The following is a 24,001-nucleotide window of genomic DNA, read 5'->3' as shown; positions in this document are numbered from 1 at the left end:
GTTACAGAAACTTTAAAACCCAACCTGAGAAAGCATTAAATAATGACCCTTAGCATGCAAAAGGTTATTTGTAATATGGACACAAAGGTGCAGATAAAAGTCCATAAGAATTTGAATGGCACACAGCACAAAGCAGCAAATTCAATGCCATGGAACCCCGGGAACTAATGATGTTTCTTTGGAATATTTTCCAAGTAAAATATAAAATAAGTACATATAATGGGTTTTGGTTTATTTTTTATTTCTTTTGGCTTCTGTATGTGTACCATGAACACACAGATGACAGTCCTTCTGGATTTTGTAGTACAGAGTTGAGACAGTAATAACAGAGGGCCGACAAGCTAACCCAACAAAGGTCTAATTTTCCGGAGCTATATGTCTATAAAAGTCAACAAAATAACAGACCGAATGCAATTTTAGCTCTGTGATTACTGACACAGTTTTGCAAGAAGCCATCTGGCCTCTCTCTTCTCCATTTGGAGAAGGCATAATAAAATGTTATTAACATATGCTAACATGTACAAATATTTCTGAATAGGAGTAAATGGAGGAATAGTTTGCAACACTCTCTTTTTCATAAACAAATGATTTATTACACAAGATATACTATTAGTGAGGAAAATTAGAAAAATAAGTTAAATTAAGAACATTTAAATCATCCATGTTCCCACAACCTAAAATGCTATTGTTGATACCTTGTTGTTTATATTTCTGAATTTTTCCAAGCAAATAAAAACTTATAATAGGTAAATACAAAATTTTAAAGTGTTAATTTATAATCCTTGTCCTGTAGCAAAAGGTAGTCAATATTTCCTCATATATTTTACATATAACAATTTTTTCTATATCAGGGTTTAAATAATTGCCTGAAATTCCATCACGTCAATGCACCATAAGGTACTAGTCATTCCACTCTTCCTAGATTGTTGTTTACATTTCCTTGCTGTTATCAACAACTCATTTTTTTAAAATTCTTTTTATTTATTTATTTATTTACTTTTAATTTTTTATTTTTTATAAACATATATTTTTATCCCCAGGGGTACAGGTCTGTGAATCACCAGGTTTACACACTTCACAGCACTCACCAAAGCACATACCCTCCCCAATGTCCATAATCCCACCCCCTTCTCCCAATCCCCTTCCCCCCAGCAACCCTCAGTTTGTTTTGTGAGATTAAGAGTCACTTATGGTTTGTCTCCCTCCCAATTCCATCTATTTATCATTGATTCTTCTTCTACCCACTTAAGCCCCCATATCAACAACTCATTTTGATAAACATCCGTGTTTATATACCTTGGCACAGATGTCAGTCTTTCATTAGACATAAAAATTCCTAGAAATGGGATTATGAAATCAAACACTGCTTATTTTAATTCTTCATATGTCCTGATGGCATGGGTTCGTAATACAGAACCAGAAATATTGCCCTGTCTACAGAACCAGTGCACTGGTCTGCACTCCCAGCAGCAGGTATAAACCATTCTGTCCCATTGCCCTTTACAGCTGAGTGAGCAGGCGCTGACCTGGGTGTCATGGTCTCCGACAGAAAACATCTCCGGGACCCTCTCATCAGAGCTGCCCTTGTAACCCACCCCCAGCTGCCGTGAGGACTTCCTGCCCCACTGGCTAGTGAACAGTGGCTGACAATGTCCACATGCACTGTGATGTCCAAGCTGGCAAAGAAAACATCATTCAAAAATAACGAGGCAATTGAGAATTGCTAGACATCGTTTGAGAGCGAAGTTTTGATTTTTAGATGCATATCTGTTTTATCTTAACTGGGACAGAAAAAAAGGATGGGTCACATTTGGCAATTAAGAATATTTATTTTCAGGGTGCCTGGGTGGCTCAGTGGGTTAAAGCCTCTACCTTCAGCTCAGGTCCTGGGATGGAGCCCCACATCGGGCTCTCTGCTCAGCAGGAAGCCTGCTTCCCTTCCTCTCTCTCTGCCCGCCTCTCTGCCTACTTGTGATCTCTGTCTGTCAAATAAATAAATAAATAATTTTTTAAAAAGGAGAGTATTTTTTTCCTCTGAGAAAACTTGAAAAAAGAGAGAGAGAGAAGAGAAAGAATTATTACAGATTTGTAAAATCTGCTACAAATTTCCTGCCAGTTAGAGAAGGATACTAAAATGACAAAGGGTGGGGCACCTGGTTGGCTCAGTGGGTGGAACATGTGACTTTTGTTCTCAGGGTTGTGAGTTTGAGCCCCACGTTGGGTGTGATTACTTTAACAAAATCTTTTTAAAAATGGCAAATAGCACAAATTAAAACAAACAAATTTCTCCCATTCCTGGGAGAATTCTTCCCATTTCTCCCTATCCATTCCTGGATGATAATATTTTCAATCATTTCCTAACTGGAAGATTTAAAAACTAGAACCTGAATGTCTCAGTGGATGTAAGCAAGAGCAAAGCAACAGAACAAGGTAGAATGTCTTAACCTCAGGTTGCTGGCTTTGCACTGAAGGGAGCTACCGCCTGCATCTTACTGCCCACCCTAAGCCTCTCCTGGGGCCCACAGAGCAGAAAGAGTAGCTGGGGAGACACCAGACATGTGCACACCATAGGCAAGCTTGCAGGTCGAGAGAAGGCAGGAGTACCATATACACTTGGGGCAAGCTGATAGTAAAAGTACTGTCTTCTACATCATAGGCCATAAAGGGGGAGTTTCTTAATTATTTTACAAATAATTGCCTGCTGCTTACCCCAGGCTTTCCCAGCTGCCACTCATTTAATCCTGTGACAAATTACCCGTGTATTCCAATGGGGAAACTGAGGCATACAAAGAGTAAATATTTTGCCCAAGATAATAAGAGATCATAAGTGGAAAAACTAGAATTTAGACCCAGGAAGCCTGGCTCTAAGACTCCACACTCTTGGCCACATCTGATGCCATCTATTAGGGTCAGTGTTAGAGACAGGGTAGGACTGAAGGTCCAAAGACTGAGGTTCAGGTCCTGGGACCACCTCCTATTAGCAGTTCTAAGAGACCAAAGGGCATTTAATTTCTCTAAGGCTCAGGCTGCTAAAGCAGGTGAAATCCACACATCAGCTCGGTCCTTATCCTCCCCCTCTGATCTGTGACCCACAACCACCCACATGTAGAGCTCAGTGCACCTTTGAGTTCCCCATTCCACCTTGCTACTCCTGAACTTGAATCTGCGTTTTTCCTCAAGATCCAAGAGATTCTTATTCATACTACAGTGTGATAATTATTCCCCTAGAGGAGCTTTTAATGTAAAATCATCAGAACAGAGGCACCTGGATGGCTCAGTGGGTTAAAGCCTCTGCTTTCGGCTCAGGTCATGATCCAGGGTCCTGGGATCGAGCCCCAAATTGGGCTCTCTGCTCAGCAGAGAGCCTGCTTCCCCTCTCTCTCTGCCTGCCTCTCTGCCTACTTGTGATCTCTGTCAAATGAAATAAAAATTTTTTTAAATAAATAAAGTCATCAGAACAAAAAAATCTTGTTTTTCTGAACATTTTGTACAGGACACCGAGGAGGGAAGGAAAATACTTAGCACAGTTTAGAGAAAACCACTTAAAAGTTCCCATAAATATCCCCATTGATCCCTTAGCTCCACAGGGCAAGTGGGGGAAGGCACTTTCATGCTATTTCCTTCACTCAGTTCCCAGAGTTGGTATCTGTCTTCTCTTCCGAATTTCCACCTGCGCATCTTTAAGGTACAATTTTTAAGATCTCACCTCTTTCTTATAAGATATAAAATAACTTATTTATTTATTCAACCACTGTGATGCTCCAGTGAGACGATCGATATACAAATGCCTCACAAAAATGTAAAGGTACACTAGCAGAAGGCATCGCTGACATCCCCCCGGAAAGATGGTACACGCCAAATGACTGAAACCTCGGCGTAGCTAAACTCACTGAGCGGCAGGTGCAAGCCCAGTGATTAGAGGGGGCATTTCTATACATCAGTGACACATGGAGGAGGCAAACCCTCTCCCACAAACCACGGCACGGCAGGCCTGGCAGACACTACAGAGCTAGTTAGACAACGTTCCAAATCTAACTTTAAGCAACTCTCTTAAAAATGCAAACAGACCCCCTCCTTTCCGGTGAGTTATTTAATCTTAACTGGTCTTTCTTTTACCATCGTAGCTTCTTACTTTACAAAAGTCTCAAATGCATATTCTATACCCGCTGTCTCCATTTTTTTCCTCAGCGCCTAGGTCCTCCTGCCCACCTTGAAATCTGGACTCTCTCTCCACTGCTGCACTGCAGTGGCTGCTTACATACCCACCGAGACCTTCCTGTTGGGAAACACGGCGGCCATGTCACCTGCCCCATTCTCCTGGCACTCCGGACAGCCTTTGGCATTTGCAAGGTTACCCAGGGTGGGGTTTCAAGTAAGAGCACTCCTACTCAAAGGCAGATAAGATGAATCAATTTGTCCAAGGATCTTTCTAAGTTATAAAAGGAATATATTTCAATCACCTGCTTTGACAAGTCACATGGCATCCTACAAAGGCACAGTCGGTCCTTGGAAAACTCTTCTAAATCATTCATGCATGAAATAAACTTGCTAGAGCTCTTCCCACATTTGACAGCAATCCTAACAATTTACATGGCACAAGTTCTAAAGCTGAAACAAATTTTTCTACATTATTAATAATAAAGAATGGATTTCAATCAACCACGCTAGGGGGAAAAAAGTGAATTTCCGCTTCATTCTCTCTATGGGAAATATTACAAAATTACTGTCTTATGCGGAGGTGATTTAAAGAAAAAAAAGTATATAGTCCAAAAATGTAGAGGAAAACAGTAATATGGAAGTGCGCAGGGCAGCTCATTAATAAAACTATTATGCTCTTTTTCTGGATTTTATGATGTGTATGGTATTTCTCAGATTTTACTAATTTGTAACTTCTTGTGATTTCTTGTTTCTAAAAATACTTTTTATGTACTTTTGTATTTCTAATTTTTTTTAAAGATTTTATTTATTTATTTGACAGAGAGAGAAATCACAAGTAGGCGGAGAGTCAGGCAGAGAGAGAGAGAGAAGCAGCCTCCTGCTGAGCAAAGAGCCCAATGCGGGGCTCGATCCCAGGACACTGAGATCATGACCTGAGCCGAAGGCAGCGGCTTAATCCACTGAGCCACCCAGGCACCCCTGTATTTCTAATTTTTTAAGAGGATTTTAAGAGAGGGGGCAGTCAGGTCCACCCAAACCCTGCATCCTAATAAGTATATACTGGCTCTTCCAGCATAGGAAAACAGACTAATAACTCAAATGCTCTTCTGGGTAATAAAAATGAGAGATCCTTATTAACGTCTTGTTAAATGACAGTAATTCCTCTCACCTCTCCCAGCTTCCTGGGCCCCCTACCGTTTCCCTGTCTCTGAGTATACGCACAACTGTGCTTCACGCAGAGCATTAGATAAATAGATAACACCTCTACCTCAAGCAGGTTCGCGCCTCATGAGGGGGGGAAAAAGACATGAACGCTAATAATTATGCAATAACTTGATAAGTGCTCTAAAGGAGTTAAAAGCAAAGCGTCCTCAGAGCACAGAAAATGATCCCACCTGGGGAATTCAGAAGACGTGTCATAAGAAAGGTAATAGCTGAACTGCGCATGAAAGACGGAGAGGGCGTGTGGCTGGCAGAGCCCCGAGACAGCATCCTCATGGGGAAAACCGCAGGTTAATTTGGGTAAGTAGCGCATCAAAGCCTTCTAAAAAACATAGTCAGACATGCTGCGCTGGCAAACAAAGAACAAAGAAACAAACAAGCCACTACCAAAAAAGAGCAGTATCACAAACTTCACAGAAGAAGTAATAAAAGGTGAGTTTATACGCGGTATCCTCTAAAATACCCAGCATTTATAAAGCGTGAAAATCTGCAGGTGGAAGGAAGCTCCAGTATCAGAGGCCTGGGTACCGAATTAGCTCCATCACCTGGGACAGCTGTGTCATTTCTTTAAGACTCAGTTTCCTCATCTGGGAAATCATCAGATCGATCAGGACTTGTATCAAAAATGTGTCATGAGGATTAGACCAATTATGTGTGGTATAAAGTAGTGCTGAGCAAACTCAATCTGTTATCATTGAGAGTGAGACTAACACATCCAGGTTTCCCCACCATTAAAGATAGATGTGAATTGCGCATCTCCATGTTCCACCGATAACTCACTGGGGGTGGGGGGGGGTGGTTCGGAAGAGTCAGCACCTGTCAGCCAGAACAATCAAGCTGGAAGCAGGGAAGTTCCTGCAAAGAGCCAGAGCATTCCAGAAATGCTTGCGCATTCTCTATCACATTCCTTTAAGCACAGACTCATTTAAACACAGGGCCAAGGCACTCCACATCAGAAATGTAAACGGGCACCAAAGGCCAAAAAACAACTCCCCATGAAAAATAACCTTCCTGTGAGGAAATCAGCACTCAATCCCACACACTGGAAGATGGGTTCGGGATAGATTCCTGCAGAACTCAAGGTCATGTCCATCTTAGACTTGGTAGGCGTGTCTGCAGGTGGTGCTACCTTGCCCTCCCTGAGGGAGTCCTTTTTCCAACAACTGCACCCAGAGCAATAACTTGATCCTTTCAGCTTTCAAAGAACTAACTGCTCTTTTACTAGTAAATGTGTGTATTGTTAAGGAGGAACATCAACCTCCTGGGTTTAATTAAAGAAAATTATAGAGCAGTGAACTGTGTTGTATTTTAGGCCAGCAGGCCATTAAACCTGTCTCTTTAGAATTAAAAGGTAACTAAATAGCTAAAAGATGTGGAGAAGCGGAAGCTGATACACCCCTCTTCTCTCAGTAAGCCAACCTCTTTTTTTTAAAGATTTTATTTATTTATTTGTTTGACAGAGATCACAAGTAGACAGAGAGGCAGAGAGAGAGAGGAGGAAGCAGGCTCCCTGCGGAGCAGAGAGCCCGACGCGGGACTCGATCCCAGGACCCTGGGACCATGACCCGAGCCGAAGGCAGAGGCCTTAACCCACTGAGCCACCTGGGCGCCCCCAACCTCTTTTTTTTTTAACTAGGGAATCTGAAACTGTGGATATTTGGAAGTTGAACCTCTCAATAAATGTGTCTACAATAACAACAATCTGTGAATATTAGTTATTTCATTTTGCTTTGCTTTGTTTGTAGTACTATGGTACCAGAATAGGCTCACAATCTAAAACCATTGCAATTTCTTAGGCATGTAAGAATTTTCCCCGAAGAGAGCAAAAACATAAGAATTTATGCTGTGGAAAGTGTTATCAATCAGACCTGAGCAGTGCTGGCCTTCACATGAGATCATATTAACATGGGATAGGTCTACACTTACTCATTTTTCCTAGGTCCTAATTACACTGACCATGTTGTGCCAGAAGATCATAACAACCCTGGTCAGTCATTTCTTAGAAGACAACGAGTGGGTCGTGAAAGGAGAAGGGACACCTCTTAAAGGAGGATCTACTTGAAATGAAGGTCGTATCATTTCACTGGAATGAGGCAGGTTGATGAATCCCATCACGTGACATTGTACCAACCTACGGTTGGAAGATAACAGGGTATGTGCGGTGCAGCTCTGTGGACGTACCTCCCCCTACAAGTTCTGAAGACAACGGGTGCTGATGGACTGGCGGCTTCTTCCTACCAAACTGAATGATCTTCCCTGGCCATCTGGGAATAAGTATTCATAGAAGAGCTTCGGGAAAATACTATGCAAGTGGTTATTTTTGTGGCCCATCAGAGGATCATTATTGTTAGATAATGATGTTAGATTAAACCTTTATTACTGAGGTGGTATGACTTCCGGGGTGGGGAGGGATACATTTATGAGAGTTACCTTTAGGAGGGGACTCAGAAAATGTAGCAGGTAATAGCTGTCATCAGGCTCCATCCAGCCAGATATCCTTATCCTCATGTTCCCTCCTCATCAAATGTTATGAAAGAAGCCCCAAATAAATGTTTTATTGAAGAGTATCTATTATTTCTCAAGGCTACACTTCACCAGTCATGCTTGAATGAAGTACGGGATTCACCTTCATTTGCACAGAAGCAGGGCACCTGGCAGCCTGCCTTCATCTTCTCAGCCCATCCGGGTGTCTCTGTCAGACTTGGGTCCAGCACCAAAGTCTTTATAATTTTATATTTATCTTATAAATATTTGAGGCAGTGTTTCCCAACTTTTTCCCAGTCATGGTACTCAGAGAAAATGATGGTATTTATTATATACTGCAATAAAGGGATAAGGCGCAGTGCATCCATGACTAAGGAGCTGGGGGAGGAGATGGAAGTGGGACAAGGGACAAGGGGGTCCACACCCCATGCACCGGGGCGGCAGGGATCAGTGTGTGCACACACTAAGAACCCAGCACAGATTCTGCCAGGGAGATGCTGCCCTAAAGTGGGTGTTCTCAAGTGCTCCCCTGGGGAACAAAAGAGATTTCAGGGTCCTCATGGTACGGGACTGGGACTCAATATTATTTATCATCAGACAATATTCCCATATTGCTGATTACATTTTATCCACTGCTTAAATAGTTTTAACTACTATGAAAATAACTTACAAACAAACCATTTACTTACATACTTCTCTTCATCTCTTAGTTTTCTGAGCACTTGGCCTACATGTGGTAGAAAGTACACAGACTTAAGAAACAGACCTCCTTGAAAATACTGATTGTGCATATATCTGGCCTCAGACAGATCCACACCCTTTCTGAGCCTCAGTTCTCCTACATTAAATGGAAACACTAATACCTACTTCAAGAAACAGCTATGATTTTTTTCAATTTAAAATGTCAGTAGCTCAGGGGTGCCTGGGTGACTCAATAGGTTAAAACCTCTGCCTTGAGCTCAGGTCATGATCTCAGGGTCCTGGGATCGAGCCCCACATCAGGCTCTCTGCTTAGAGGGGAGCCTGCCTCCTCTTCTCTCTCTGCCTGCCTCTATGCCTACTTGTGATCTCTGTCTGTCAAATAAATAAATAAAATCTTTAAAAAAAATTATAAAAAGTTGTCAGTAGTTCAGGAAAATAGGTGCTCATTTAATATTAGCTCACTTGCTCTTCTTAGAAGAGAATTAGTATTGGAGTTAAATTCCTTCTGTCTATCCTCTACTCCCTCTCCTACTCTGCTGTCCTCCATCATCCTCCCTCTGCCACCTGCCTCTCAGCCTCTTCCCCTTGTTTTCTATTTCTACATGGTCTGCTGACTCCTCCTTATTATGCTCGCGCATTCTTCTCTTTCCAAACTGCGGTGAGGAGAGAGGAAAGAGGACATGGAGAGGAAAGAATGGGCCTTTAACTCTATTCCACTCCCAACCCTTCAAGGCACTGCCCAAATTATTTCAAGTAATTACAAAAATATATATATTTTTTAATCCAAGAAACTACTATATTTAAGTCCTGTATTCAAATCTCGGTCTCCATAAATAGACACCCTTTGGATTGTTTGGCTGTCAATCTTCATACCACACTGCCATGCCAGGAGAAAAAAACAACCCGGACCCATTAGTAGGAAGAGTTTGGAAGTAGTGAGTCTTACTAAGAGAAAGGGGCCCAGCCCACATGGCAGGTGCTCAAGTAATACTTGCTTATTGCATCAACGTTTTAAATACCCACCAATACAAAGACCTAAGGAAGCAGAATTGAGAAATGCTATGGATTCACAAATCAGATACACACCTATTGCTGTAGACCTGAAAAACAAATCAAGGTGAACCCAGAGTAAACTTAAAAGAACGATATTAGATATTTACAATCCTTTTATTTTTTTATTTTTTGTTTCATTCTCATCTGTGATACAGGGAAAACACAGACTATATTTAAAGTGGGCAAATACCTCTGAGTTCTCCTAGCCTCATCACCAAAAAATAGTAAAAAGAAGTTGGCTCTAACAGTGTGGTAGAGACAGCAAGAATTAGCATACCAATAAAATTTCCAAGACAATGATTTCTACAAAGAATTTGCAGGCTGGGCTACATCTACAACCACTTTCTGCAATGCTTATGCTGGTGGTTCACATACTATGACCTTTTGAAAAGAGCAGGGCAGCACACCATCTTAGCAAACTCATAAACATAAATGTCACAACGGTTTGGAAAGACAACAACACTACTAATCTGAAACTGCCACGAAGATAAAGCCAGTATAGAAGGAGGAGAACATAAGAGTAATTTTCACAGTCATCTCAATAAGAGATCTGTCCAATGGCGCTACTCATAGTTCTTGAAATAGAGCTTACTGTTTCCTTTGGGAGGCAATCACTCACAGGATTCTAGACATGGTGAGCCATGTGCCAAAAGGGGTTTCTGAAGACAAAAGGTCCCTAATTACACTGATGAACTTTAACTAGATTTGTCTATGAAAGGGGAGGTGCTCTGTAAGGATACAATAGTAACAACCCACAAGGACCATAATACTGTCAATAACTTCAATTTTATTCTCTTGCCAAGAAAGATGAGAGCAGGTGGATTTATTGTCATTTTAGAACCAAAAATTAATCATATGTGTGTACTTCATAAAATTATATTTGAGGCGCCTGGGTGGCTCAGTGGGTTAAGCTGCTGCCTTTGGCTCAGGTCATGATCTCAGGGTCCTGGGATCGAGTCCCACATCGGGCTCTCTGCTCAGCAGGGAGCCTGCTTCCTCCTCTCTCTCTGCCTGCCTCTCTGCCTACTTGTGATCTCTCTCTGTCAAATAAATAAATAAAATCTTTAAAAAAATTATATTTAAGATTACAGTTTGCATGGGGGCAGATGGCTTAGTTGTGCAATGACAGAGGACACCATTTGTATAGAATTCAGTAAGAAAACTGCCCCCTCGATGATAAAAAGAGGAAGAAAGGAGAGAGGAGAAAGAAACATAGTGGCAATTACTGAAAAAAATATCCTTCTAGGCAGATTCTGCACTTATAAAATGTGTCCCCATTAGAGGAGTGTTAGAAAAAAAGAAAAGATGTTTAAAATGAAAATTATTGGTCCATCATTTGGAAAAAACAAAAATCCACAAGAGAGAGAATGGGAAACAGAAATACAGGACAGACCTTAGAGTCTAGCTTTACTAGGTTTACTAGATAACTAAAACTAGGTTTAGTTTTAGAACTCCAGGTTCCTCAACCAGTTAGAATAATTAAATCTTCTACTATCCCTATGCTCTTAACCAAAGAGCCAACAGAAGACAAAGCCCTAACTAAATAACACTCACCAGAATTATCAGCAAAATGGACAGGACCTGAAGGGAAAAGAAATAGGAGAGAAGGATTGGCTACAGGAAGAGGAAGGGAAAGGAATATACTGACTAGCTTTACATTGTGAAAAGTAGAAAAAAAAAAAAAAAGAAAGAAAGACTTGGAAGAAGGATGGAGGAAGATAAAAGCAGACACATTTTCTGAGAGAAGCAGAGGAAGGGAGCCCATTCTGCACACAACACATCACATCAGGCCTCTCTGTGCAAAGCAAATCATGTGCTTGAGCTGCCTGACAGGTTGCTACCATCACTGGTCATCATTTCCATCAGCAGCAGCCCTAGGATACTCACTCACTGTGTGCTATTAGACTGTACAAAATACTATAAATAGATGCTTTTATGTCATCCTTGCAACACCCACATGAATAACGTCCTGTTATTATTCCCATTCTTAGAGAGGAAGAAATCGAGTCTCAGAAAGCCGGAGACATTATTTACAACTTTTCATGGACTGTTTAGGCTTGGTAAGATTCTGTACCCACACACTCGAACTCTCAGTGATTAAAATTCACCTCCATGCTGCCTGATCCCAGTTGACGGAATTCTGCACTCCCCACCTCCATAGCAATCTTAGCATATAAGCTGTTACAAATCTGTTTCATTGACCATCATTTTGTAATTATTCTCTTGCAGCATCACCCCATATCAATGACACAATTGACCTTCCAACTGTAAAGTTTTTCATTTTTAATAAAACTTCATTAATATTCCCAGTAACAATAAAGCTTCTAGGTAAATTTTAGGACAATACTGCAGCTAACTTTCTTAGGCCATCATTTTAATATATCCATCTAATGTTGTAGCCAGATTATTTACTCTTGACTGACTCAAAGAAATTCCTCATTTTTGTAGAAAGCTACCGGAAAAGCAGATGTGTGGTTAGGATAAAGAAGAAAGAACAGAACTTGTTAGTAATGACACTGATAGACAGGCACATTGATTGTTTCTTGTGAAAACAAATACTTGAACTGTGAACAAGTTTATATACATGTTTAAATATTTTCTGTCTTGTGTAGAAGGTGCCTTGCACAAAGAGATGATGTTTGAGAGACTGATCCCTCTGAACACAAGTTTTCTCTGGTGATCTAATGTGCTTGCTCAAATCATAAAGTTGAGTTACAGAGCTCCAAAGTCTATTTCAGAATATCAGAAGGTCCTCGTTAAAAAACAACAACAACAAAAGTCTATTTATTTTAAAACAATAATATATTCAGATTCATATTATGACAAGATTAGCTAAATATACATCAATTCTATTTTCTTTTTTGAAGAAGAAAGAAGAAGAAAGGAGGAAGAAGGAAGAAGAAAGGGAGGAGGAGGGAGGAAGGGGGGGTTGGAGGAAACTTCCATTGTTCCCTACAGTTCCCTCTAGTTCCCAGTGTTCCCAAGTGATTCAGTTTGAACCAATGACCTGGACAGGGATGCAATATACCACCTTCATGCCTGCTTCATAAAATACAATGCATGACTGTCCATGAAGGCAAACCATGGAGACCATGCATTGAATGGCTGCATTGCAAGATAAAGGAGAGAAACCTTAATGCTCTGGAAATGTTTTTTCTGAGGAAAAAAACAAAGATTTACTTCCTAAGCCACTGAGATTCCAGAGCTTGCTTACAACTGTACCATAACTGAGCCCTACCTGACCAATTGAGAAAGTGGTACTGGCAATGGGGTCTACCATCACAAAAGTTTTAAGATGTGCCCATGCCTCCTGAACCAAAGGAGCTCCTGTCACAGGCAAGGAATATGGAGATGTTGGTTAAGAGGTAGGAAAAGAGGTTGTAGAACTATTATGAGGAATAGATATCCAGCCTACTACTAAGTAGATAGATAGAATCCAGCCTACTACTAAGTCAGAAGCCCTACAGGAAGAAGGTGCAAAACAATCAGCATTAGTCATGTACTTAGTCATGTACTGACTAAGATAGGTTAGATTTTTTTAATGCCTTCATTACATGAAAGAAGTAAGCTTAGGAAAGAAGTAGCTGGGTTGGAACACTTGAAAATGCAATTTTTTATCTCAGGAACCACACTCCATTGAAGTAGCAATATTTCCAATGATATCTTTAACATGAAGGATGAACACCATTTACCTTAAATCTACTAGCCAGATGTCATCAGCTGCTCTATTTTTTAGCCAGGCCTATTCATATTGGGTGGTAGAGGGGCAAAGACGGGAGGTTTAGAGAAAGAAAGCAACGGATGCAGCCTTTACTACAAGCTTTCAGAAAATCCCTTCTGTGGAGTACGTTAGAATCTGTTTTTAAATAACATCATGGCCTCTCCTCAATTTCAAAGGAATGCTTTTGAATGGTAATTAATTTTCATATTTAGAAGGAAAATAAGAAAGACCACTATCTTACAATTTTCTTCTTTAGACTATAAAGACTTAAATAATATAAAGCCAAACAAAATTTTCGAATTGTCTTGAAAACCCAACTATAGACCAGGGTGGAGGGACTTGGACAGCACAATCTGGTATTCATTGCAGTGAGATGAACTTAATTTTCTACTTTGGGAGGCAATGCATGATAGTCTGTGTTTAACATCATTCCATGAAAGCCTCAAAAATCCTCATAAAAGAAACCTTATGGGGAATTTATGTGCCTCACATTATGCCAAAGTTCTGATAAGAGAGAGCTTGGACTTGGCAACCAGCAGGGTTTCCTTCTTGTCCAAGGAAGAATAGGTCATCATCTCAATGGGAACCTGGTTGAGGCAGAGCCAGACAAATTGTGTAGGTACTATCTGGCAAAACAAGAAACTCGGAAGAGGCTAAAAATTGCCAGGGGCCCATCCTCAAGAGACTAGCAAGCCAGAGAAAAAGTTAATGAGTTCATTGCACAGGAGTTTTACTGAATGAAGGGATCTGGACTCTAAAATGGATCCTTCCACTGACTAGTTATGTGGCTTTGGGACAAGTCATTCTCCTTTTCCACAAACTGAGGAAACTGGACTTAATTATGGATTGCCAACTCAAGTACTTACAAGGATCCAGTAGGTGGTCTAATGGAGCGTAGACTGTGGCTAAGCAAAAAACATGTGTGTCCTTCCAAAGGGCCAGAAGCTAACTATTCAACTCTACCTGATTAATGGTATGGAGGAAGACCGGCCCAATATTGCCAAATTTCCAATTCTTTCAAAAAAGTCTAGAAACTAAGTGTTTTTATGGAAAAACATTTTATTTATCAATGTTCAATTTTAAGGACATTATAGCCCAAGTAAAAAATATCTGCTGGTGTGGTGCAGCCTTGGGACTACATTTGTCCCCCAGGAAGTCATTAAATAACTATCACTGAATAAAATAATCTCTATGTCCTCTTCCATCTTTGAAGATAAATTCACACTCACTGCCTGATAAATAGCATTTTGTTTCCTCTACCTATAATGCAACTTCTTTCTTTCCTCTCATATTCAGAATCTTTAGGAATGAACTTCCACACACTCTGCTTGGGCCCTGAAGATTTGGCTTCTTCCCCCACTCCACCAAAAGTGGGTTCCAAATGCTGTCCATGATCTGCTGACCACAAACTGGAAAACAATTGCCTTGCCTTCATTCTTACTAATTTGTAGCAACTCAAACTCTTACCAACACCTCTTCTTGAAAGCCAGCCATAAAAAACAACAACAGTGTCTTCTGGTTTTTCACATGTTTCTAATCACCTTGTCCCAGATTCTTTTGCTGCCTATTGTTTTCCTTCCACTTCCTAAATGTGGGTGTTCCCAGAGTCTCGGTCTCCAGCTCTCTATTACTCTAACTGCTTATCCCCAGAGCTCATCTGTAGCTTCAGCTTTAAACATCACAAGATTCATTCATATACACAAACATCTCCAATCCTGAGGGGCTCCAAGGCTCCATTTCCAGTGGCCACTGGAACATTTCTACTTGGACTATATACCTCTTTCCTTAAGGCTGACATGTTCCAAATTTATTCTCTCCAAAACTTCTCCCTATGTTCCTCTTGCTATGAATGATTTTCCACCATCCCCCTGGTTACTGCAAGTTAAAATCTTAGTTATCTTTAACGTAACTCACTCACCTCCCATTCCATGATCTATTTCACAATACTGGTAATGTTCATCTCTACTTTCTAAGTAAGGCTCCCACACTTAACCACTTCAACTCAGATACACCACTGTGCATTCTTCTGACTTCCCCAATCTACATTAGGTATTGTCACCATGTTATCACTTACTTCATGTTATCCCTTACTCCCATTGCTCCAACAGGATAAATATCAACTTACTTTATATGGCATTCACATATGGTCCTTATAACCATCTTTCTCCTCCTCCATACAGAAGAACTTCTGTTCCAGCCAAACCAGTCTCATCCTTGCTCTCCAAACACTGTGCTTTCTTTGTGTTGAGAATATCCTCCCTGGTCATTTCTACCTATTCAAAGTCTTCTCATTCTTCAAGGCCCAGCTCGACTTGCATGTTCCTCAAAAAACTTGCAAAATAACCTGGGCCAAATTGACCTCCTCCTTAAGAGTGTGTTGCCTATTCTAGGCCCTTTCAAAAAAATTTCCCTAAGCAAAAACAAAAAACTACAACACACTTCAGTTAAAATTTTCACTGTTATTTCATTGAATTTTAGGTTATTTTACCTCTTCTGGATTTTTTTCTTTTCTTTTTGTCTGACTTGGTTTGATCCAGCATGACATGTTTAATTGGATACTACTTCTAGTTTCTGAAGATGAAAATTTTGAATATTAATGCAAAACTTCTTGTTTTTAATATAAGAATGAATCCAATAAATTTTCTTTTGATGATTTTCTTTTATTTTATGCACTTAGGTGCATCTCTAATTTTTAATGTTATATTTTCTTATTTAGTCTATTCCAGATATTTCCTAATTCCCCTTGTGACTTCCTCTTTGACACCTGAGCTACTTAGAAGCATGTTGGTTAATCATAAATTCTGTAAGTTCCCAGGTATTTCTTGGTTATTAATTTCTAGTTTCATTCTTGGGTGGTCAGAGCATACACTTTGCCAGATTTCAATTCATCAAAACTTTTTGAGATTTGTCTTATGGTCCAGAATATGGTTTATTTTGATGACTGTTAAATGTCAATTAAGGCACATTGGTTCATAACACTGTCTACATCTTCTACATTCTTAAATACATTTTCTCTACTTGTTTCACTGATTACATCAGTTGACATCTCCAATTACAATTATGAATTTTTCTATGCCCATGGGTTTTGCCTTATGCATTTTGAAGTCATGTGGTCATTCAAAACCACACTTAAAGTTGTCAAGTCTTCTGCATACATCAACATCTTCATCAGTATGTAATACCTCTCCTAAATCTAATACTAATACTAATAATTGATGGGTGAAGTCCAGTTTGTCTGATTTTAACATGGTCATTTCACTGCCCTTTTTGATTTGTGTTTCTATGGTATGTCTTTCTTCAATCTTCTACTTTTCACAGATCTCTGTCTTCCTATTAGTTTCTCATAGACAGCATATAGTTGCATTTTATATTATTATTCAGCCTGACAATCTCTGCCTTTTAATCAACATATTTAGAAAAAATAGGAAATTAATTTTTAAGGTAATTACTGATATGGTAGGATTAAGCCTATCACCTTTCTAGCTGTTTTCCATTTTCCAAGTGTTCCTTTTTTCTCTTTTCTGAAGTCACTGAGATTGCACATTTTTTTATTATTTACTTTTTTGTTTATAGTTCAATGATTAGGTACAGTCATTTCTTAAAAATTTTTAATTTTTAACCTTATTTTAATTTATGGTTGCCTTAAAGTTGATACTACACATATTTAACTTATCACTGTCCATTTTGAAATAATACCATTATTACACATACTAAGAACCTTACAACCATATACTTCCAGTTCTTCTCTCCTACAACTTATAATTTTGTTTTCTCACTTTATTTTTATGTATAATCTTTTTTTAAAGATTTTATTTATTTATTTGACAGAGATCACAAATAGGCAGAGAAGCAGGTAGAGAGAGAGGAGGAAGCAAGCTCCCTGTTGAGCAAAGAGCCCGATTCAGGGATCAATCCCAGGACCCTGGGATCACGACCTAAGCCAAAGGCAGAGGCTTTAATCCACTGAGCCACCCAGGTGCCCCTTTTATGTATAATCTTAAACTAGATTTTTTATTAATATAAAATGTATTATTTATTTCAAGGGTACAGGTCTGTGATTCATCAGTATTACATAATTCACAGACTCACCATAGCATATACCCTACCCAATGTCCATCACCCAACCATCCCATCCCTTCCACTCCACTCCTCTCCAACAATCTTCAGTTTGTTTCCAGAGATGGTTTGTCTCCATCTCTGGTTTTGTCCTGTTTCATTTTTTCCTTTTTTCTCCCATGATCCTCTGTCTTATTTCCCAAATTCCACATATCAACGAGGTCATATGATAACTGTCTTTCTCTGATTAACTTATTGTGCTTAACACAATACCCTCTAGTTCCATCCACAAAATTGCAAATGGCAAAATTTCATACTTGATAGCTGTATAATATTCCTGTGTGTGTGTGTGTAACATCTTCTTTATCCATTCATCTGTCAAAGGACAACAAGGCTATTTCCTTAGTTTGGTTATTGTGGACATTGCTGTTATAAACATTGGGGTGTACATGCCCCTTAACTACATTTGTATCTTTAGGGTAAATACCCAGTAGTCCAATTGCTGGGCTGTGGGGTAGCTCTATTTCCAACTTCTTGAGGAACCTCCATACTGTTTTCCAGAGTGGCTGCACCAGCTTACATTCCCACCAACAGTGTAGGAGGGTTCCCCTTTCTCCGGATCCTTAGCAACACCTGTTGTTTCCTGACTGGTTAATTTAGCCATTCTGACTGGTATGACATAGTATCTCATTGTGGTTTCAATTTTTATTTCCCTGATGATGAGGGATGTTGAGCACTTTTTCATGTGTCTGTTGGCCATTTGGATGTTCCTTTGCAGAAATGCCTATTCATGTCTTCTATCTTTTGATTGGATTATTTGTTTTTTGTGTGTTGAATTTGAGAAGTTCTTTATAGATTTTGGATACTAGCCCCTTATCTGATATGTCATTTGCAGTATCTCCCATTCTCCCATTCCATAGGTTGCCCTTGGTTTGTTAACTGTTTCCTTTCTGTGCAAAAGCTTTTTATCTTGCTGAAGTCCCAATAGCTTCCCTTGCTGTTGAAGTTTCTAGGAAGAAGAGGTTGAAGAGATCACTGCCTGTTCTCTTCTCAAGGATTTTGATGGATTCCTATCTCACACTGAGGTCTTTAATCCATTTTGAGTCTATTTTTATAATTAACATATAATGTATTATTTGCCCCAGGGGAACAGGTCTGTGAAACTTCAGGCTCATTTTGAGCCTATTTTTTGTGTAATGTAAGGAAATGGCCCAGTTTTATTCTTCTACATGTGGCTGTCCAGTTTTCCCAACACTGTTTGTTAAAGAGACTGTCTTTTATCCATTGGATATTCTTTCCTGCTTTGTCAAAGATTAATTGACCAGAGTTGAGGGTCCATTCCCGGGTTCCCTATTCTGTTCCCTTGATCTATGTGTCTGTTTTGTGTCAGTACTATACTGTCTTGATGATTACAGCTTTGTAATAGAGCAAAGTCTGGCATTGTGATGCCCCCAGCTTTGGTCTCCTTTTTCAGCATTACTCTGGCCATTCAGGGTCTTTTCTGGTCCCACACAAATTTTAGGATTATTTTTTCTATTTCTGTGGAAAAAAACTGATGGTACTTTGATAGAGATTGCATTAAATGTCTAGATTGCTCCAGACAGCATAGACATTTTAATGATATTTGTTCTTCGGGGTGCCTGGGTGGCTCAGTGGGTTAAAGACTCTGCTTTTGACTCAGGTCATGATCCCAAGGTCCTGGGATAGAGCTCTGCATCAGGCTCTCTGCTCAGCAGGGAGCCTGCTTCCTCCTCTCTCTCTCTGCCTGCCTTTCTGCCTACTTGTGATCTCTGTCTGTCAAATGAATAAATAAATAAATAATCTTTTAATGATATTTGTTCTTCTAATACATGAGTATGGAACATTTTTCCATTTCTTTGTGTCTTCCTCAATTTCTTTCATGAGTATTCTATAGTCTTCTGAGTACAGATTCTTTGTCTCTTTTGTTAGTTTTGTTCCTATCTTATGGTTTCGGGTACAGTTGTAAATGGGATTGACTCCTTAATTTCTCTTTCTTCTGTCTTGTTGTTGGTATATAGAAATATAATTGATTTCTGTGCATTGATTTTATATCCTTACACTTAACTGAATTCCTGTATGTGTTCTAGCAGTCTTGGCGTTTTCACTATTATTGTTTTAAATTATCAATTATCTCTTAGAGTGATTAAAAATAGGTATAAAATGTCTTACATTTACCTTTATTTTTAACATCGGCACCCTTCATTTTTTGATGAATCTAAGTCCCCACCTGGATTTAGCATTACAAGCTTCACGCTTTTCTGCATGCAGAATTTTTTTTAGTATTTTTTATAGGGAGATTTACTGGCAATGAATTCTGTCATCTTTTATTTAAAACTTATAGATGAAAAAAATATTTATTTGACCTTTTTGAAAGATATTTTCACTGAACATCAAATTCTGAGTTGATAGGTTTTTGTCTTTCAGTACTTTAAAGATGTTACTCCACTGTCTTTGGTTTTCATAGTTTGTAATAAGAAGCCTATATAATTTTTTTATTTATTCAAAGTTATAAAATGTCATTTTCTCTGTCTTCGTGAATATCTCATTTTTATTAATAATGTTTCAAAATTTTTATCTATTTATTTTTAATTTGTTTTTCATTTGTTTTAGTTATTCTGCTTCCAATTCTCTGAACTTCTTGGATTTGCACTTTGATGTTTTTCATTATTTTACAGAGTTCTTAAACCTTTATCTCTCCAAATATTTTTGCCTCATTCTCATCTGTACATGCAGGGTGTGCACCTTTCCCACTAGCTCTTTGAACATTGTGAGGCAAGATGCCAGATGAGTAGGGGACCTCATTTCATCCCTTGAATTCAGCTAGATATTTACCAAATCATTCTGAACACCTGTGAATTCAACCTATGATATAAAAAAAAAAAAAATTGCTGGACTTCTACAAATAGAAAGACGACGACTTTTTGCAAGATAGGAGATGCAGAGAAGTGAAACTGAGGGGATCTATCAGAGGATAAGAAGCAGGTGGGGAGGGAACCTCCACAAGCTGGCTGCTGGAAAGTGATAAAGCCCCAGAGCACAAAATCAGAACTTTTAGATCTGCTCCACTGAGAGAAGTCCTTGCCTGAAAGGTGCTCAGGTGGTGAAGTTGGGGAAGAGTCCTAGGTGGGACAGTGTGGTCTCAGGATCCTCAGGGTCACAGAAAGAACAGAGGTCTCTGAGCCAACAGAGTTCCCAAGCACTGTAGTGGAGAAACCGGCTATGATCAGTGGGCCAGAAGTGGGCTCTCAGTTGCGTTTGCCATAAACCTTGAACCGAGGCATGATCAGGTGACTACTCCCCATGTGGGGGCTCTGCAAAGGGCAGAAACGTGGCAACCCTCCTCTCTCCCCCAGGAGAATCAGCACCAGTGCATATTGCAGGAGTCTGCAGAATTTGGAGCACACAAAAGTGAAGATTGCTTTTCCCTGAGGGTTAACTGAAGAGAGGCAATCCTGATTGTAAAGATCTGGGCTAGAGATCAGGATGTCATCTTTTTTATTTTCATCTTGTAAAGTAGTTGGAAAAGCCTTCAAGGAACAAAAGCCACATAGAGCAACCCAAAGCAGCTTACAGTGAACCCAGCCCCCTAACAAGCAGCTATGCAACTCTGCCCAGGGAAAGACACCTGGGAATCAGTGCAGCAGGCCCCTACCCCAGAAGACCAGCTGGAACGACAGGTGAACACCAAGTTTACGGAGCAAAAAGAATTGCAAAACTGCAGTGCTCAGGGAAAATAGTATAGAATTCAAGGGTTTTTTCTCATGACTCCTTTATCTTTCAGTTTAAACTTCCTTTTTCTTCTTTTTTTTTCAACTAGTTTCTTATTTTATCAACTCTTGTTTTTAAGTCTTTTTTAAATTTTCATTTTCACATTTACATTTTATACATATATTCTTCATCTTTGGATTCCATTCATTTAATTCAATTTTGTTTTTGTACCTATACGTAAGTTTTTCTTTCTCTACAATTGCGGGATCAAGTATCTTTTAGCAAACAGACCAAAATACACCCAAGACCAAGTGGATCACCCTATTGTGTCTACCTGGTTGATTATATTCTCTCTGTTTTCCCTTTTTATTGGGGGGGGTGCTCTGATCTCTTCTGATTTGTCTAGTGTATATTTCACTGGGGTCATGGTTGATACTTTTATTTTTTATTTCTCTTTTGTTCCCTTGTTTATCTATTCTTCTCTGGACAAAACGACTAAAAGGAGGAATTCTACCACAAAAAAAGAACCAGTGGTAATACTCTGCCATAGATTTAATCAATATAGATATAAGTAAAATGTTGGATGTAGAAATCAGACTAAAGATGTAAAGATACTAGCCGGGCTTGAAAAAAGCATAAAGGACACTAGAGAATCCCTTGGTGCAGAAATAAAAGAACTAAAAACTAATCGGGCCAAAATTGAAAATACTTTAGCTAAGAGGCAGTTTTAAATGGATACTCTAATGGGAAGGGTATTGTTATGCCCCAATAATGGGTCCGTGATTAAAGGAGTGAGACTGATATAAAGCGAAGGTCAAGCAAAGCTTTATTTCATGCCAAGCCTTAAGAATCTAACCGAACGTCCGGGGACGCACCTCTTACAAGAGAGGGCAACCCTTCTCTGTTTCACAGACTAGCTTTTAAGGACAAAGGCCATGCGGTCGGGCCTAGCCATGCACAGGTGGCCAATGAGATTATAACACCCACAGGAAACTCCACAGTGATGCTAGGTGACCAATTGAGTTACAATTTACCCCAGTAGACATTTGAACCAGCCTATTACACCTTGATTGGGATTGGCACCCAAAGGGCGGGGCTCATACTCCTTGGTAACCAGGGAGACAGTATGCATCCCCCCACTGATCGGATGTCTCCACCTGGCCTGACCCATCTTTGTATCTGGGCTTTGTTACCTGAAGCTGGTTTCTGGGACTTGTCTCCAAGTAAATCCCCTGGGGGAAGGGGAGCAGGGACAGTTTCTAAATAGGGCCTTACAGGTATATGAGGCAGAATGTCAGCGACACGGAAGACAAAATGGTACAAAGTAAAGAAGCTGAGGAACTGAGAGAAAAACACCTAAGGAATCATGAGGGGAGGCTTCAAGAAATCAGCAATACCATAAAACAAAAGAATATTAGATTGATTGGGGTCCCAGAGGAAGAGGAAAGAGAGAGGACAGAAGGTATATATCAGTAAATCACAGCTGAGAATTTCCCTTATCTGTGGAAGTAAAAAGGCATTCAAGTCCCAGAGGTACAGAGAACTGCCCTCAAAATCAACAACAACAACAAAAAAGATAAAAACCCCAATGTCTAATACTGAAGCTTGCAAATTTCAGAGATAAAGAGAAGATGCTGAAAGCAGGTAGAGACAAGAATTCCTTAACCTACAAGTATAGAAACATTAGACTGGCAACAGATCTATTCACAGAGACCTGGCAGACCAGAAAGGACTGGAATAAAATATTCAGGATACTAAATGAGAAAAACATGCAGCCAAGAACACTTTATTCAGCAAGGCTGTCATTCAGAATGGAAGGAGAGATGGAGTTTTTAGGACAAACAGAAACTTAAGGAATCTGTGATCACTAAACCAGCCCTTCAAGAGATGTTAAAGAGGATCTTAAAAGTGAGGAGAGACCCCAAAAGTAACATAGACCAGAAAGGAACAGAGACAATATACAGAAACAGTGACTTTACAGTTAACGCTATGGCACTAAATTCGTATCTTTCATAGTTACTCTGAATATAAATGCTACAATCAAAAAACATAGATGATCAGATTGGATAAAAAAGCAAGACCCATCCATATACTGTCTACCAGAGACTCATTTATCTCCAAAGACACCTCCAGATTTTGAAAAAGACTGGGGTGGAGAACCATGTATCATGCTAATGGAGATCAAAAGAAAGCTGAGGTAGCAATCCTCTTATCAGAAAAAGTAGATTTTAAACCAAAGATTGAAGTAAGGGATGAAGAGGGCCACTATATCATCCTTAAAGGGTCTATCCAATAAGATCTAACAGTTATAAATATTTACATTTCTCACTTGGGAGCAGTAAATTATATAAACCAATTAATAACAAAATAAAATAAACAAATTGATAATAATACAATAATAGTAGGGGACTTTGACACCTCCCTCAGAGCAATAGACAGATCATCTAAGTAGAAGATCAACAAGGAAACAAGGGCTTTGAATGACACACTGGACCAGATGGACTTCACATATATACAGAGTATTCCATCCTAAAGCAACAAAATACATATTCTTCTCAAGTGCACATGGAACATTCTTCAGAATAGGCCACATATTGGGGTACAAATCAGGTCTCAACTGGTACCAAATGACTGGGATATTTCCCTGCATATTTTCAGGCCACAATGATATAAAACTTGAACTCAACACAAGAGGAAATCCAGGAACTCAAATACTTGGAGACTAAATAGCACCCTACTAATGAATGAATGGGTCAGCCAGGAAATTAAAGAAGAATTTTAAAAATTCATGGAAATAAATGAAAATGAAAACACAACTGTTCAAAACCTTTGGGATACAGCAAAGGCAGTCCTAAGAGGGAAGTACATAGCAATACA

Source organism: Mustela putorius, unplaced genomic scaffold (assembly GCF_011764305.1).
Source record: "Mustela putorius furo isolate JIRA1106 unplaced genomic scaffold, ASM1176430v1.1 tig00000242_pilon_pilon_pilon, whole genome shotgun sequence".
Classification (NCBI taxonomy): Eukaryota; Metazoa; Chordata; class Mammalia; order Carnivora; family Mustelidae; genus Mustela; species Mustela putorius.
This window is presented reverse-complemented; position numbering follows the sequence as displayed.